This window comes from Rissa tridactyla, chromosome 2, assembly GCF_028500815.1.
Source record: "Rissa tridactyla isolate bRisTri1 chromosome 2, bRisTri1.patW.cur.20221130, whole genome shotgun sequence".
Taxonomy (NCBI): domain Eukaryota; kingdom Metazoa; phylum Chordata; class Aves; order Charadriiformes; family Laridae; genus Rissa; species Rissa tridactyla.
The window spans coordinates 109,257,108-109,273,729 of NC_071467.1; positions in this window are offsets into that span (position 1 = coordinate 109,257,108).

The following is a 16,622-nucleotide window of genomic DNA, read 5'->3' on the forward strand; positions in this document are numbered from 1 at the left end:
CTGATGATTTGGACTCTTGATTGAGCCTGACTGCCTTCTCTAGGACTGCCTCTACTGCCATAGCGCTGCTCCCTGTTGGTGAGGTCATTGCTCCAAACCTGCGTTGTGGCTGCTCTCAACTCCCAGCTCTCCACCTGTTAGGGAGCAATGCTGTTCTCACTGTTCCCTGACACAGCAAAAGGAGGCTGCTTCACAAAGAATGGTGAGCCAGGAGACAAGTCTGCCGAAGAGGCTGGCAGGAGCACTATCTTTACTAACAAGGGATGCGGTCCCATGATATCAGAGCAAGAAAGCAGGGCATGTTCAGAGAAAGCAACCTGAGATGGCCAACAGTAACAAGCATGAGCCACAAGTCTATTGATTGCCAGGCAATACCGTAGTAACAAGCAGTTCCTAGGTCAAGCCAGGAAATCAACTCAGTAGGACAGGGTCTGGCACAACAAAGCACCTGGCCAGGTTCAGGATTACCTTCCATGGTACGACAGTGACCAGGGGAAAGGACCTGAGCTTAAATACAGCTTCCAAGTGAAGGGGGGAGGCTCCAGATAAGGCCTCTCACTTCTCTTCCTGACACAGCTCCTTTCACACAAATCTGATCCAAACTGACAGAGTGGCACAGAGCTGTGCTTAAACACAGACAGCCAAACCCCATGGAGGGGATACAAAAAATGTTTCTGTGGTTTACTACTCTTATTTTTACAGTTTTATTAGTTATGGCTGTGTTCCCCTAGTCTGAATATAGCTGGTGTGAACTTACAACCACTGTATTTGATTATGACCTTTTATTGGCAGAGTAAAGAAACAATGACTATAATTTTTCTTTGCTTGTGTGGGCACCTGTAGGTGCTGGTCAAGTCACCTTTTAATCTACTTTAGGATAAACTAAACAGATCAAGCTTCTTTAGTGTCGCAGTATAAAACAAACAATGCTGCTGTTGACTGTGGAGATTTAAGTTTCTTGCTCTGAGGAATTTATATATAAATCAAATGGGTAATAGTCATATTATAATGAACGGTTACAGCTGGTCAGAAGGTCAGAGGAGACATGGAAACCTACTGGCAGAAAGAAAGGAAGAGTGCCTAGGGAAAGCATTATGTTCAAACATTTTAGTTCTGAGCCTCTGATTTGGTTTCACAATTTTCTAAGGGTATTTTCATGTTATTATAAAATTCTGTGTCTTATCTCCCATTTTATTTTAGCTTTAATCAGGTTTTGGCAAAGGAACACACAGTGATACATAAAAAGGAAAAGGAAGTGAATTCAGTGGAAGGATTTGAAGGAGGTCTATTTCTTTTTCTTCACATATCTTTTCTAACTTTCACAACCATTCCTGAGGTTGTGTAGAATTCAGCATACCATTTTCTATAGGAAGAATACAGGTTATTCCAAGCCATATTAGATTTTCTAATACACCTAATGCCAGAAAGCACCCATGAGCAGTGACCAGTTCTAAATATTTTAAAAGAAAGTGCAAAAAATATCCCAGCTGGAGTGATGACTGTGGCATAAAACAGCCTCAAGGCATTTCAAATGCTTCTTAAGAAGAGCTGAATTTTGAATATGCAATTTGAGGCATCCTGAAAGGAAAATGTTTTAGGACAGTTGCTGAAAACTGACCTCACTTTGAGAAAGGAATATAAAATATCCAAAATAAATAATCAATCCTGAATGACTTGAGCTGTACTTTGTACCTGTAATTGTCTGAATATATGAAATGCGGACATGCTTCTTAGATATCTATTCTCCTCAAGCTTCTTAAAATTCATTTATATAATGACATTTAGTAGAGTTGGCCTTCTGAGATCACAGACAGCCATTAATTACAATTAAATAAAGGATACCATGAATGACTTCACTGATTTGTCACTAAGGCAGTTTTCAGGACAGGATATAATGATAGATAAATGTTTTACATTGTGATTCCTGCAAAAATGAGTTTTTGCAGGAAAATCAGATCAGAAACACAAACACTAGAAGACTGATTAAGTACCTCAATTTACTAGTTGTATCCTTCATCAGCATGAAGACACTTAATACATCCTCTTACATTCTTGCCTATTTAAATTGCCTTCAGATTTTTGTATTATAGCAAGAGATGATAACTTCATTTTAGTTCCGGTTAGTGTTTAGTTTGTTTCTTAGCTGAATTTTTTTAAATGCTCTTCAAATTTGTTAGATCTCTATGACACAACCCACACAAAAGGTGATGTAATTTTTTTCCTTCTCCTAAACTTCCAAAAAGAATTCAGTAAGACTGAATTTTTGGGAGCACCAAAATACTGACAAAGAAGAACAGTACCCTGCTGATTTTGTTGAAAAGCAGCAGTATAGGTGTATCCTTTTTTGGCTAAACAAATATTGAGTAGTTTGAGGTTTACATGCAGCCTTCTTTTTTTAGACACTTACCTGAGACAATTGAAAATTTGAAGAAAACAAGTCACTACTTCTGGCAAATAAATTGGTGGTACTGAAATCAAAACCATCTTTAGAAGGTAGTTATTCTACTTCTACTACAATACTATTTGAACACTACATGAATCTCCAGAGAGAACTGGTATTAGCCCCATTTTATAGACGGTTAGGACAATATGACAGCAGAGTTGGAGTCATCTGCAAGAAGCCCACATTCTAGACAACTCCCTGAGTCTAATTTCTTATTAGTTAAGTCATTTTTCTTTGGCTAGTATTTATTTTACTCCCTTTGACAGGTTCTTTAGAGATGCATAGCCTTTTCCCTTGCCTAAAATCAAGGATTAAGATTAAAATCGGGATTTCTGAATTTGAGCTTAAATGGCATCATACAAACATTTGGACTTGAATTCACCATTTCCCAGCATAAATTCCTAAGTACAGGGTGAATCTTACTCTTATGGAACCTTAGATGAAAACATTTGCTCATCAGTATTCTTTGAGTAATGTAATTTCAAACTCAAAACGCAAGAACAGTAAAGAACAACAGGATTTAAGTCTTGCACTCATTAATTTCTTTCTAATGTTAATTCTGTTAGTGGAAACAAACTTTGCTCTTTTAACTGTAGAAGCAGCTGCTGTTCAATAGTGGATGCATCTGTTTTTTTTCAGAGGCATATTTAATAAAACTGCTTTACAGATTTTCAAAAGGGAACAAGCTATTATTTGGCCCAAAATTATTTTTATCTCCCTCATTATTAGCTAAAGATATCTATGGAAACACATTTAAGCAAAGTTTATGTTACTATTCTCTTTTTCTAGACGAGTATGTGCATTGTATGTCATTCTGTCAACATGAAGCTAAACTATATCTTCATTTGTTTCTGGGACTGAAACAGAAGCGAGTATTTCTATCATGTTCATGGTAGGACTCTGGAGATGGCTGTGCAATGGTAAACCTCTGTCCCAAGGGCGCGTAGTTCAGTGACTTGATTGGAAAATCGGACAAACAGAGGTATTTTCAGGAGAGAAAGGATAGATCTGCTTTAAAGGGTCATTTGGATCTGTGAACATTAGTTAAATAGTAAGTACAATAATTTACATCCATTTCTCCAAGGTGTGATTGTATTGTGCACCTTCCAGAAGACATTATAGTTGAGGATTTATTTATCTTGAGCCGGCCACATCTGCTCCAGTCACACCTTGTACTCCAGGTCTGAGCAGCCTGTATGTTATCATGAGCTGCTGCAAGGGGATCTGCTGGAGTGCCCCGTGCCAGCCTGTGCTGCACGCTGGTGGGTGTTGTGACAGACATAGCATTCCAGCCTGTCAGGAGAAGTATGTGGTTTTGGTTTTTACACAAAATGAAAGGCACCATGGCGTGGGACAGAGGAAGAACCTCTGCATGAACAGGTTCTGTGCGGTGCACAGTGGGAAAATCCATCTGGGTTCGGTCTGATGCTACATGAGAAAGCACGGTTCCCAGGATCTGAAGGCATGTAAGATTTACTTCTTATCTATATTTCTCTTTTTATCCCATCTTACTAAACCAGGTATTTTATTGTATCATTTGCTTTGAGACCTTTCTTTCTGAGATCCAGAAGGAATGCTGCACCGTCTCTCTCTTTCCCACTGCCTCTGCCCCCACCCCCCCAGTGCAGAACAATGCTGAAGTTGATGGGATCCTGGGCCTTGACTATTATAGGCTCTGAAGAGGTTTGTCTGGGAGTAATCAGTCAGTGAGAAAGAACTGGTAAGAGATCTTGAGCCAGCCCAGGGCCTAGACTGAAGGGAATGACACGATACGTAATTTTTTTGAGGAACTGTGATGGGACAGAGATTAATTAGGAGACAGGAATCTGTAAAGTACCTGTATTTAGAGACATTCCAGAATTGCTAGGTGAGGTTAGAAAGAAGTCACAGACAGCAGAGGTTGCACTTGGGCAACCTTGGTAACAGGTAGGATCAGGTGCTTGAGGGTAGAAAGGATGTCAGAAAGAAGCTGTGACTTGTGGAGGGGGGAAGCTAGTGCTGAGTTTAGGGAAAGGGACAGTAAGGGGGCTGCTCACGTGAGAACAAGTTCTAAGATTTGGCATGCATTCAGCATTAAAATGAATGTTATTTTCAGCCTAGGTAATATTTTTGGCATTACTAGTAAAAGGCCATGGTGTTTCTGCTGACTGACAGTCCAGGGTTCAGGATTTCTCAGGGCTTGCCTTTGCCTGAGCAGATAATGCCTTGTTCAGCAGTCACCAATGGCTAAGTGATGAGCCCCCACCTAGTTGTGAGCTTAATTTCTGAGAGTCTTGTGTATGATAAAACTCTGAAAAACTCATGTAGTCACTACGTAACAAAAATAGCTCTGTATATTAACTGTGGCTCCCGGGAGGCCGCTGGGTGACTTTGTAACTTCAGTTGGGAACCAGTGAAAAGAGCGAGCACCAAAAAAGACTGTTAAGAAAATGCATATAAATAAACCATAAAAATAGCTACTCCTTCTAAAGGTACACAGAGATGAATACAGTGGTTCTGATGGTTACTGGATTGTTCAAAGTCCCCTTTATCCAGGCTAAGATTTGCTGCTTGGTAGCTCTTATATCCTACTTAAGGCTTAGGAGTATATAAGGAGTAAGTGCCATAGAAGCCTTGTACTGGCTTTCTGCAAAAGGGTAATTTTTAATAATAACATTGAAATATGTCCTTCCTGAGCTCAGTTCATCCTACTTGCATCCCTGCTTGTCACTGTATCCTTCAATCTCCTTCATAAAAAGGTCCTTTGTCTCTAGCACACATTTATGTTATTTGCTTCAATGACCTTACTTGACAACTTACTCCAAGTGTTTACTACTCTTTGAACAAAGTAGTTCTGCCTGAATTCAGGTGCAGTTAAGCGATAATAGTATTGCAGCTCTGTTTTATGAGGCAATAAGGTGGTTCAGCTGAGTAGTTTATCCCAAGAAGGGAACCAGAATATTGCAAAGTAAAACACTCCGGTAGCTCTTTGGCTGCAAAATATGTTTGTAACCAAACAGTTTAAACAAGAAGCAGCTTATTCAAGGCTACATAACAATTTACAAGTACTTCCCTGTTGTCCTTCTTAGTCAGCCAGTCACCTCACAAATAGCATGTGTCAGTGAGCGTTTTGGTTCAGCAGAACTGCCTGGTCTGTGGCATTGATTGGACTTGTGTATCTGGATCCCCTTGATGCTCTATACTAGGTCAAAACCTCACTAAAAGGGCTTGGAATATCGGTCCTACTGTCTTATTGCTATGAAGGTGGGGAGAAACATCTCTGACAATTCACGATAAGGAAGGGATCCACATATTGAGACTCTGTTTGTGAAAAAGGGGAGAGGAAGTTCCTTACATGCTTCTTCACTCCATACCTGTGTAAAAACCTACAGGTAACACAGGATGAAGGTAAAAGCAATGAGACTACGTCATCTTTATCAGACCTTTGTAACTGGTGTCATATTCCACTCAGTACCCATAAGGCACCAAAACCTGCCCGATTATTTGTGGAAATACCATGTTGCTGAATCACAGGTGAAAACCTGTTGCGTTAACATCAATAGAAGGCAGAAATCCTTTTCAGTTTTTGTTTCAGAAGTCAAATAGCTTGCACAGTTTTTTAATCCCAAACCATGTTAGGTATGGATGTCCTCATTATATTTGAAAATAAGGGACAAGGTGCTTTGAGTTTCAATGTATAAAGTAACTTTGCTGAATCTAGCTATGAAACTTTTAGTAAAACATACAGATGAAGTATTTTAGCTCACCAAGCAAGAGACCCTAACATGACTATTTCAAATGAAATTAGCAACGTGACTATATTAGAATATTTTCAAGATAAACTGGAAATCATAAAACACCTAATGAAATCTGAATTCGTACAGTTTTTAACTTCACTTTTTAACTTAACAAGAAGCTTCAGTTACACTTCTACTAGAACCAACAAAGGTTTCACCCTATATTCCTAGAAACCAATAACTGTAATAATAATTTTTGTTTGGTTTTGCTCACAAGGCAATTCTGATAAATCCAGTCAACAGCAGTGAGTATTTTATTAATGTGACAGGAAATAAAAATCAATGAAGGAGATAACTCTGCTCACACGTCCCCTCTCTGTCATTTTTATTTAAAACACCAATTAATTTAATGATTGCAATATTGATTACTAACTTTTGAAATGTCATATTAGCCATTTCAGTTCACACAGTGTATTTAATCAGAAAAAACTTTAACTGTTGAGAAAAGCAACAGAGAATAAATTAGAAGATGAATTGTCAGTTGCAGAATTTTGTGACATTTCATTATAAAATCCATACTTTGACTCAACTAAGTTGGTAGCAAGGTTTATTACAAATTCAAAATCTAACCTAGAATTCTTAACTGACCCTGAGATAACAAGTTTTCATTCTGAGGCCATATAAAACACTGGAAGACCTGCAGAGCTTATTCATTTGGGCACCACGCTGTTCAGCTGTTTGAACTGTTTGCTGAGCTTCACCTCTAAAGTTGCTGTGAGAATGGATTATGCAGACTGAATGGTTTCAATTAAAAATTAGATTAAGATCAGTAGTCACTGCACATATTTATTTCTGTTGGAGAGCATAGACACAGCAAAAGCTAGAGTGAAGTGGAATTAGGATTTTTAAAAGTGCAATAGCCCATGATGACTTCATGTGCTTTGCTTACATGAGGCAAGGTTTGATTTCGTACAGATTGAGGATCCGGTAGAGCCTCTGTAGTTGTTTGAAGCCTGAGAAAACTCAGAAGAAAAGGTGGCAAGCAAGATCCATCATGTCGCAAACCACATGTGAGAGAAAGGGACACTACCCTTTTTGTATCCTAAAGTTAGACATCTTTTTTTTTTAATATCATTTTTGCCATGGTTGCATCATGTCAAACAGCCCTGATGAGTCCTGTTTATTACGTCATAATCATGAACTATCTCGAAGTTTGAAAGAATGCTATACTCAGTTCAGATTGACATCAGTGGTAAAGTGTTCAAAATATTTCCTCTTATAACTCCAACTGGCACCTTTGTTTGTCCAAGTCCTAAAGCTGATTTTCAGAAGACCTAATATTTTTGCAACATTTTGGCCTTTTTGTCAAAGTCCTTAAGGAGAGGTGTGATCAGGGCTATTAAAATGAACTGCATGTCTCTTTGCAGACTGGACTTCATTCTGAAGCGTCTAGAATAATTATACAGATAAATTTCCTAATGCTAATTGAAGGTTATATTGCCTTTTTAAATAAAGAAACTGAAGACAGGCTTATGGTCAACAAGACAAACCTGATCAAATTTAAATTTTATTACTGTTACTCTTTTAGTAGTAACACAAACTACACCCAGAGTGTTAGGCACTGCTCTAATCCAGCGAGAAAACAAATAGAAACCTTAAGTGTCCTAACAGTCAACAGTGGCTGGATAAGTTTGATTTTTCAATCTTTGTGTGCAATTTCTAATTAAGGTCTTACATTTTGGCAGTTCCTCCCTTTTTAAGCATCTGCTTAGAAGAAGCCCATGCAATACAGCTCTGAATAGAAGAGGGGACTAGAAAAGCTGTCTTTTTTTGAAGGATCCCGACATCCAAGCTTAAGAATGGTCCATCCCCACATGCAGAAAACCCTGCAATGGCAGCAGAAGGCACGCGTAAATGATCAAGAAACTCCTAGCTAAACTCAAACATAAACAGGAAGTGTACAAGAGCTGGAAGCTGGGACAAGTAACCCAGGAAAGCTATGGAAACACTGTCTGAGCATGCAGGGGTGGAGTTAGGAAAGTGAGAGCCTGTCTGGTGAGGGACGTGAAAGGCTCTGCAAGTACATCAACAGCAAAAGGAGGACTAGGGAAAATGTGGACCTGCTGCTGAATGGGGCAGGGGACCTGGTAATAAAGAACATGGAAAAAACTGAAGTAGTCAATCTCTTCTTCACTTCAATATTTGCTGGGAAGGCTGCTCTTCAGGAATCCCAGGTCCCTGGGACCTGTGGGAAAGTCTAGAGCAAGGGAGATTTACCTTAGATGGAGAAGGATCAGGTTAGGGAACACTTAAACTGGATGCAACCAAGTCCAAGGGACATCATCAGGTACACTCATGAGTACTGAGAGAGCTGGCTGACATCATTGCAAGGCTGCTCTGTATTATCTTTGAAAGGTAACGGCAATTTGGAGGGAGGTTACTGAGGACTGGGAAAAAGCAAATCTCACTCCTGTCTTCAAGAGAGCAATCTGGGGAACTACAAGCTGGTCAGCTTAACCTTGATTGCAGGGAAGGTGATGGAGTAAATTCACCTATAAACTTTTTCCAACCACATGAAAGTCAAGAAGGTCACTGGGAATAGTCAGCATGATTTTACCGAGAGAAATCCTTCCTGACCAACCTGATAGCCTTGTACAATGAGCTGACTGGCCTGGTGGGTGAGGGGAGAGCAGGAGATATTGTTTACCTTGAGTTTGGTAAGGCATTTGACACTGTAAACCATAGCATTCACATAGACAAACTGAAGTATAGGTTAGGTAAATGCACGGTTAGGTTGACTGAGAAATTATTTAACTGCCAGTCTGAAAGAATCAGTAGCACAAAGTGCAGCTGCGGGCCAGTGGAGTATCCTGGGGTCAATACTGATGCCAGTACTATTTAATGTAGTCACTGATGACCTGGATGAGGGGAACAAATGCAAGTTTGCTGATGATACAAAACTGTCAGGAGTGACTGACACACCAGGCTGCCATTCAAAAATACCTCTACAGGCTGGAGAACTGGGCTGACGGGAATCACTGTAAGTTTAACAGAGAAATGCAGAGTCCTCCATCTGGGGAGGAGGAATAACCTAATGCACCAGTACACGCTGGTGTCTGACCAGCTGGGAAGCAGCTTAACAGAGAAGGACCTGCAGGTTCTGACATACAACAAATGAACACGAGACAGCAATGCATCCTTGTAGTAAAGAAGACCAACAGCACCCTGAGCTGTATCAGGAGGAGAAATGCCAGCAGGCCGAGGGAGGTCACATCTGGAGTGCTGGGTCCAGCTCTGGATGACTGTAATGAACTCGACTGGATGACCACTGTATATGGAGGAGTTAGTGAACCACGTAACAGTTAACCTGAGCATGCCCAGGCCTGTGCTGGGCTGTGCTGGGCTGCATGTCCGGTGCGTCCTTCAGACCTGCGTTGCGCTGCACAAAACCCATGGCTGCAGGACAAACTCAGACAGCTCATTGTAATAGAGGATCTTGCAGGCAGCTCCTGCCTGGTCCCAGCACTTATGCCACCTGCGTGTACTTGCCTTTATCTAGGAGAGCAGAAATAAGTTGTCATATGAACATCCTTTCTGTTTGACACAGAAAATGATGAATAGAGTTGTTTTCTTATAAGAAAAACATCTATAATAGCTCAAATGACTGAGAGGGGAGAACCTCTTCTATGGATGGGAGTCTGCACAGTGTGCTGTGCATGGATCAAAGGCCCATTTGATGCTACACCACTTGGGGTAGTATCCCCAAGTATCAGCACAGTATCTGAAGAGACATAGGATTATCAGTACTATTCTATCCTTATAATGTTAGGTCTATATAAATAACATTTTAAAAGAGGTCTTAAAGACTGTCAGTGCCTTTCTTACTGGGTTCCTAAGGGACCAGCACCTACTGGTGCAGCACTGCCCATTGTAAGAAAGATATGGGTATACCGGAGTGAGCCTACTGAAGGGCAACAAAGATGATTAAGGGCTTGGGGCATCTGTCCTACAAGGAGAGACTGAGACAGCTGGGACTGATTAGCCTTGAAGGCCTTATCAATGTGTATGAATACCCTGTGGGAGGGAGTAAAGAGATAATCAGCATCTTCTCAGTTTTGCACAGTCACAGGCTGAGAGACAATGGGCACAAATCGAAATACAGGAATTTGCATTTAAACATAAGGGGAGTCTTAGTTTGAGGGTGTTTGAGCTCTGGAACAGTTTACCCAGAGATGGTGGAGTCTTTTTCCTTGGAGGCGGTCAAAACCTCATTAAATGTGATCCTGGGCAATCTGCTGTAGCTGACCCTATTTTGAGCAGGGGATTGGACTACACAGTCTCCAGAGGTCCTTTCCCACCTCAGATTCTGCGATGCAAAGATTTTGAGGTCATGTTCACTTTCCAAGTGTCTCTAAAGCATACAGTTCATCAATATCTGTCTTTATAATGGTAAATATCTGGTTTATATATTGATGTGAGCACCTCCTTTTTATCTGTAAGTCAACTATATTGAGATGCTCTCTGCTTTCCACATTTTAATTTCACTACCCCATTTTTAGAGATATGTCAACAAGTAAGAAATACCTTTTAGCAGTTGATCTACAGCTCCATTAATATAATATCATGTTTATTTACTTACCTCTTTAAACATGACAAATATTCAGTAAAGGTACATATAGTGCTACTAAGTGATAAGAAATTTACAATATTTACTTTTGTGTAATGACAATGTCTTTTATGAAGTGCTTACTGAAGTCCTTATAACTTCCTTCCAGATATTGTTCCTTTTTTCTGAGACGAAAGATTTTTATCTGACATCAGAATCTTTGGGAACTCTGTGTACTCAAAGCAATACCCATTCATTAAAACATGGACTTAAAAACATTCATGAGGGAAGTTACAACTGTACTTCAAACACCTAAACGGACAGAAAAATGGAAAATAAGAAATACAGATTTTTTAAATGGAAATCCATATGACAACAATGACCTCAATAGAAAAGAAGCTGTTAACGCTAAGGAGCTTGAAATGGGCTATATGCTAAAGCTAGTGAAGGAAGTTCTGAGACAAATATTCAGAAATTCCAGTTGAGGGAGTCAGGAAGTCTCTCTTTAAACATGATACTTAGAGCACAGCTGACAAAAGTGCTTCTGCCATGTGGCCGATTGTTGCTTGGAACTCAGAAGGGAAAGATGAATGAAAGACTGAGCTAACAGATTTATGAAGACATCTTGATAAATTGCTTTTTGAGCTTTTTTAAAAATGTTGGTTGCCATTTATCTGAGTAATATGAATATTAAGAATAATTTCCAAGGAGAAAATATTTTTTGTTCAAGAGTTTGAAATCCAGAGATTGTTTGATTATACTAAGTTCTGCAAAGGAAAATATACAATAAAGTAACAGGTAAACTGTAACATTAGTTATCACTTAACTGCATTTCAATCTTAGCAAAAGTTTCATAAGGCAAAACAGTTGATTCATGAAGAAGTAACACTAGCAGTTCACAGAAAAGGTAATATAATACTATTTTATATCCAATTTATTTCCAGCATCACTGATTAGTGTGTATGCATGCTTTTATGTTGAAATACTTCATTTTTCTAAGTTTAATGCAGAATCAGTCAATCCTACCAGTAAGAAATTTCATTATGATTTTAATCGTACTACAAAACTTAGCAAGCTTAGAAATAAGTATGAATATGTGCTTAATATACTGCATTTCCTTCCATTTTTTCACTTCTGTGGTTTCTTAGAGCATTTCCACCGTCTCTTCTATTGCTGTGTGTCATCCCAGTAGACTATCAGGTACATCAGTGGGGGCAGAGTTAAAGCTACCCACCATTTCCTTGCCTGAATTATTTCTTTATCACTATCACTTCAACGAATGCAAAGAAACTGCTGGGAAAGTAGCCCCTGGTGAAAAGGACCTACCTTACAAGGGCCTCACATGACAAACCCTGGGAATTTTCCCCAATCAGGTAGCCAGCACACGCCTGCTGGAGACCCTGCACTTGTATGCAGAAGCTGGAAAGGAGAAGATACTTTTCTGCTTAAAATTAACCTGGGTGGGTGTGGTGCGTGGCTCTGTGCCTGATGATAGGGCTCTAGTTAGTTCACAATTTTAATTCTTTGACTTTTCTGAAGACAGAGAGAAAATTAAGTGTTTGGAACTGTCCAGAACTCTAAGACTGTTTGAATTTGTTGAATTTGTTTATTTATATATTTTAAAGGTAATATCAATGTAGTAATTTTTGGCATCATACCAAAACAGTGATAGTTTGTTACTCAAGCTCATTACTAGCATACAGCAGTTATAATTCCTAGATAAGTAAAGCTGTGTTGCAATGCAGGATGGAATTATTTGACTGCATGCTAAAATAGGATAACCCTATCAGCATAGAGCAAGAGACATCTTTAGTGTAGTAGCGTAGTAATGGCTCTCTGTTTCACTTGATAAGCATCAGAGGTAAACGAATGTTCAGCCCCCTTATGCTTTTTGTATGTGATTTGACTAAAAAGTCAGTGAATTAAAACAGACAAATACATTAAAAAGTTTTCCATGCTCAGGGAACTAATTCCTAATTTTCTTGTAACTACATGAAAGATGGGCAGTCCAGGGGAGAAAAGACTCATTGGAAGGAGCAAATTATAGTGAGGTTGAGACTTGTTAGGAAAAGGAATTTGGCACATAGTAAAAGCAAATAGAAAGAATGGAGATAATCCGGTATAAGAGAAGACAGGAAAACTGACCTATGACAGAAATAGAGGGTTTTTTAATGTGATGTTTCAGGACTAAGGGGCATTGCATCAACTGTATAAAAATGTAAGTGGTGATTAGGGAAAGCAAAGACTTTCACTGGTAACATGCCTAAAAGTTGGACTCTGCCTCAGAATAAATACAGAGAAAGCACATTGCACGCAGAGTTCTCATGAGAGCCTAGAAGGCTAAGTCTGTCTCCTGAATGCATGGACACACAAACTATCTAGTAGCAAAACATTTTCTGATGTGAACATCTTTAAGTATGTGGGTTATTAACAGGATGTTTGCATTCTTGAGGAGCCCAGTATTTTGTTATGTTAACCACAGGAGTATGACAGCACTACCCTTTCTACTGTGGCTCACGGATTCCTTTTTTCACACCCCAGTCAAAAGCCCGTGCGTGTAGACAACAGTTGCTGGAAAGCCTGGTGACTCAGACAAAGTTCAATCAATCATCTGCAGCTGCTCTGAGACTTTTCCCTTGTTTGCTATTAAATAAGTAGGGGGTTCAGTGATTGTGGAGGTTGTAGAATTGGTCTGGCAAGTTACATGAAGGATGTGACAAGTTATGTGGAAATAATCTAGCTCTTGGATAGTTAAAATGTAAAGTGCTCCAAATAATTAAGCGAAGATCATTGTTGCTATCGTTCCCATTTTTAAAACACAATTATTGACATTTTTTGGTTTAGTTCCTCTATTTCCATTCCAACTGCCCAGAAAGTGAAGCAGGAATACCTACTTTTTTACTTTGACATTTTCAAGATGAAAATCCTAGTATTTCTTTCTCAGCAGCATTTTGTATATTAATGAAAAATAAAGAAATAAAGGATTTAAACCAAAAGGCTAAGGAAAATAAACAGAAAATAATACACTACGATACAACTGAGTGTGTTATGTTGGAAATGATGAGAAATTCTGTGCAAGTTAAATGTGGGGGGTTATCTGTTTTGGTTTTGTATTTGTTTTTGTTTGTTTGTTTAGCCCTGGATATGTACAAATAAATAAATAAATAACTTCTCGCCTTATTGTATTAAAGGCAATAGTGTTACTTTCCGTACATTTTCGTGCTAGAGTCTTGATGAATTCATGTGCATAAATGCTATGATACTGATCTTGAATTCTGTACTTAGCAGAAGCTGGTTGGTTTTAAGTGTGTTTATTACAATTACCATTACCTTTCTTTCTGCAGGACACCAAAATCAAAATCAGGCTTTAGTCTTTCTTAGTTGCTTGAGACTTGAAAATAGCATTGATGATTGCCCACCTATTAATTCCATAATATGCATTTCTTTTTCATTGCTTTTACATAGCATGCCTATGCTTGTGGTCCTTTCTGAAGCATTATTATTGACAGTCTGACTTCTCTGCATAAGACCTGATAGCTAGTGGTAGGACAATAATTAACTTGTATCTCATTCCTGATTTTTTTCACCCAGTAATCTCTATTTGCCAAATTTGCTAAACGTTGCAGTCTCCTGTTTCAGGATGAAGCACCAAAGGATTATATGATGTGATCTTGCCACATGAGTGGATTCAAAATAGGTGGCAGGGCTTTGGACCCTCTGACTTGTACTTATAGCACCTACAAAATTTGTGGTACTGTCTGCCATTTATGTATTTGCATTACATTTGCAAAACATGGTATCTGTGTACATATGACTTTTTCCTAAGTTGATTTGCCCTCTTATTTTGATTCCCTTTCTGCTTTGACAGGTCTGTTTCTTTGGGCCTCATTACAGTATGAGTTAGTTTAAATTATGTTGGCTGCCTGAATCCCCTGTGATAGTGCAGTTGGACACAGGCATTTCTGTGTTTACTTCTGCCGGTTTCTGTGTTTGCCTGCAAACTGGCTTCATGTTCATGCTGCGCAATCATTTCTTACTGATTTTATTTTTTCACACATTTTTTTGTGTGTGTAGCTTTGTGTGTATAGCAGTATATACCAACTTCCCTGTTACATTTTTATTAGATAGTTACTGTCACTGAATTAATACTCTATCGTAGTCCTATGTACATCACATTTAGTAGAGAAGGACCCAGATTCACGGTTTGTACAAACTGGTGCAGCTTAAAGTCCAGGAGCCCTGATTCAGTTGACAGCAGTTTTAGACCTAAGTGCCTTCACACAGCAGTTCTTAGAGGTCTTGACTTTTTCCTTGGAGCATCTACCCACAAGGAAGTGGAACTGGGTCAGCTGAGTTAGTAGCACTTGCTGGGAGCAAGGTAACAGATGTGTCACTCAAGCGGTGGCCATCACATACAAAGAAGTAGCTGGTTGAATACCTTCCAATGCAGTGAAGGATAAAACAGTACAGTGGTTGTGTTTTGACTGACTTACACAAGGTAGTTGAAACAACCAGCCAGAAAAAAAAATCCCCAGGATCAGGTATCATGTTCTTCAGGAAAGAGAATAGGCAACCTATTTCCGAAAGAAAGGAACCCTTTAATATGTACATTTCTAAATATGAATAAAAGGATTCATGTCAATAAGTCAGATTTAATCAGGCTAAAATTCTCATTTAATTTGCATGCATGATTTTATAATATTATCAAGTAAATAGGAGACACAATCTTCAGGGACACTGGCCCTTATTAAATCTACAGAGACAGAGAAAGTGGGTATATGGTACTTTTTAAAAATTGGAATCTTCATAGACATTCAGACACGTCACAGACTTTCAGACATGTAGAAGTCAAATTTAGCAATTTCCACTTGGATTCCACTTAGAATTCCACAGCAAATTCCACTTAGAATTAAAGTCTAAGCTAAACTTCATACCTGGTGGACTTTCAGCATTCCCAGTAGCTAGTTTGGGCCTTTTAAATGAAAGAAAGAGAAGATGAGATTCTTTCCCTCTATAGTATCCATTGTGAATGGTATTAGAGTTGTATCTGCAAGCAGACAAACAAGATTTAAAGGGTCAAATTTACAGGCAGGAATGAGAAAAACCCTAACTTTTTGCCACTCTTTCTATGTAAGCTTAAATTCTAGCATTCCTGTGTTTATTTCCTAACTCCTATGGGAGTAACAATACAAATTACATTTCTTAAAGTGCTTTGAGGTCTGAAAGATAAAAGTTTTAAAAAAGTACATCTATTGTATGTGTTTTGTTCTAGTGAAATAACAGGTTAACATAAAAATCAGCAGATTTGCATTGATAACTAAAAGAAACCCTGTTTATGATTATATCCATTTTCAGGAAAAAGAAGTATGACTTTGATGATAAAAAAAGTTTACTTTTAATATTCTTTAAAAGTCACGCATGCCTTAATTTTCAAATATTTTCCACGTTTTGAAAGAAACTAGGTATCAGACTTTGGTCAGTTTACTAAAAGTAATGCTCGGTCACTTGCCTGAGAGTAATGTGGCCTTTTAAAGCATAAAAATATATGTATACTTTACATTTCTTTAAATTGCAGCAATAGCAGTCTTCATGTCATTTTTAAGTGCAGCTTTGAAATTCCTGTCTGGTTGTGGAGTTTTTTTCATTATGAAACTTGCCAAACTCTGCTGAATGTAGGTACCACATGCAATCACACTGCAAAATTCCACATTGCCGTTAGGATCACATTATAAAACTGGACAAAAACCTTTAAATTCTGATTTTAAAAAGCATTTAGCCTTATTTTAAGTTTTCCCTCATGCTGTCAGTAGAGGATTTACTATTTACGTCAATGAAAAGAACATGGGATTTTTTTAAG